This window comes from Penaeus chinensis, chromosome 30 (genome assembly GCF_019202785.1).
Source record: "Penaeus chinensis breed Huanghai No. 1 chromosome 30, ASM1920278v2, whole genome shotgun sequence".
Lineage (NCBI taxonomy): Eukaryota > Metazoa > Arthropoda > Malacostraca > Decapoda > Penaeidae > Penaeus > Penaeus chinensis.
In genome coordinates this window covers 17,588,569-17,591,068 of record NC_061848.1, presented here as the reverse complement: position 1 = coordinate 17,591,068, position 2,500 = coordinate 17,588,569, and positions in this window count along the sequence as shown.

The following is a 2,500-nucleotide window of genomic DNA, read 5'->3' as shown; positions in this document are numbered from 1 at the left end:
GAGAGAGGGGAGATAGAGAAAAAGAGAGAGAGAGGGGGATAGAGAAGGAGAGAGGGGGAGATAGAGAGAGAGAAAAGAGAGGGGGGGAAAAGAGGAGAGAGAGAGAGAGAGAGGGGGGGGGAGATAAGAGGAGAGAGAGAGAGAGGGGGAGAAAGAGAGAAAAGGGAAAAAAGAGAGAGAGAGAGGGGGAGAAGAGAGAGAGAGAGAGAGAAGGGGGGGATAGAGCGAGCACTCGCCCCTTCTTTTCTCCTCTCTCGCGCGCTCGGCTCTTCTTTCTCCCTCTCGTTCTCCTTCTCCTCTCTCCGCCCCCCATTTTCTCCCCCCGCCTCGTCGCTCTCCTCTTTTTTTCCCTCTCTCTCTCCCTCTCTCTTTTTCGTTCCCCCCCCTCCTCTCTCCTCTTTTTTGTCTCCGTCTTCCCCCCCCTCTCTCTCTCTCTCTCTTTCCTCTCTCTCTCTCTCTCTCTTTTTCCTCCTCTTCTTTCGCACTCTCTCCTCTCAAATTTTTTTTTCCCGCTCCTCCCTTCTCTCTCTCTTTCCAATCCCTCTTCTCCTCCTCCCTCGCCTCTCTCCCGCTCTCTCCTCCCTCTCCTCCCTCGCTTCTCCTCTCTTCTCCTCTCCTTTTCTCCACCTCGTCTCTCTCTCTTTGCGACTTCGCTCCCTCTCCCTCCTCTTCTCTTCCTCTCTCTCTCTTCTCTCTCCTTCTCTCTCTCTTCTCTCGCTCTCCTCCATCTCTTCTCTCCTCCTCCTCTTTTTTTCTCCTCCTTCTCCTCTCCCTTTTTCTTCACTCTCTCTCCTCCTCTCTCTCATCTCTTTTTCTCCTCGCTCTCCCCTTTGCCTTTTTTCTTCTTCTCTCTTTCTCTCTCCTTTTCTCCCTCTCTCCCCTTTTCTCTCTTTTTCCCTCTCTTCTCTCTCTCTCCTCTCTCTTTTTTCCTCCTTCTCTTCTCTTTTTTTCCCTCGCCCCCCCCACTCCCCCTCTTCCTTTTCCCTCTCTCTCCTCCGCTCTGTCTCTTTTTGCCTCCTCTCCTCTCCGCCTCTTCCTTCACCCTCTCTCTCTCTCCGTTTTCTCCCCCTCCTCCCGCTCTCTCCTTTTCTTTCCCTCTCTCTCTCCTCTCCTCTCCTCTTTTCTTCTCTCTCCTCTTTTCCTTTCTCCTCTCCTCTTTCCCCTCTTCCGCCTCTCTCACCCCTCTCTTCTCCTCTCTTCTCTCTCTCTCTCTCTTCTCCCTCCTCCTCTTCCTCTCTCTCCTCTCTCTCTCTCTCTCCTCATTGCTTCTCTCTCGCACTCGCTCTCTCTCGCCTCGCTCTACGCTCCACGCTCTCGCGCTCCTCGTCTCTCTCTCTCAATTCGCTCGACTCGCTCACTTCTCGCTCCTTCTCTCGCCTCTCTCCTTCTCACTCTCTCTTCTCCTTCTCGCTCGCGTCCTCCTTCTCTCTCGCTCTCCCTATCTCGTCTCTAGCTCTCCTTGCTCTCTAGCTCTCGCCCCCGGCTCTCCTCTCTCTCTCTCTTCCTACTCGGCTGCTCTGCCTTCTCTCTGCTCTCGCCTCTCGTCTCTACTCTCTCACTGCGTCTTCACTCTCTCTCTCCTGTCTCGTCTCTCTCTCTACCCTTCTCTCTCTCGCCTCCGTCGCTCTCTCTATCTCCTTCTCTCTCTCTCTCTCGCGCTCTCCCTCTGCTCTCCTCTTCTCTCGCCTCTCTGCTCTCTCTCTCTCTCCTCATTCTTCTCTCTCTCTCTCGCTCTCTCAGGCTCGCTCCGCGCGCTCGCTCTCCGGCTCTCGTCTCGCTCTGCCGTCGCTCTCGCTCTCTCCTTCTCTCCTGCTCTCTCTCCCTTGCGCTCGTGCCTCCTCTCTCCGGCTCTCTCCCTTCTCGCTCCTTCTCTCGCTCTCTCTCCTTCTCTCCTCTCTCTCTCGCTGCGCGCTCTCTCGCGCCTTCGCTCTCTCACTCGCCTCTCTCATCTCTCTCTCCGTCTCTCTCTCTCTCTCCTTGCTCGCTCGCCTCGGCCTTCGCTCTCGCTCTCGCCTTCTCTGCTCTCTCTAGCCTTCCCCTCTCTCTCCGTCGCGCTCACATCCTCCTTCTCACTCCTCTCTCCTTCGCTCGCGCGGCTCGCCTTCTCGCTCTCGCGCTTTCGCTCTGCTCTCTCTCTCTCGTCTCTCTACTATCCTCTTCTCGCGCTGACGCTGCGCGCTCGCCTCTCTCTCAGGCTCGCTGCGCCGCTCAGTCTCTCTCTCTCGTAATTCGCGTCGCGCGCTCGCTCATTCTCTCTCTCTCTCAATTCTCGCGCCGCTTCTCGCTAGTCTCTCGCCCTCTCTCCCTCATTCTCTCTCTCTCGCTCGCCGCGCGCGCTCTCTCTCTCTCTCTCTCTCTCTCTCGCTCTCTCTCCAGGCGCCTCTCTCCGGCGCTCGCGCCTTCGCTCTCGGCGTTCTCCCTCTTCTCTCTCTCTCTCCTTCTCTCTCTCGCGCTCGTTTCTCTCTCGCTGCGCTTGCGCTCTCGCTCTCGCTCTCTCTCA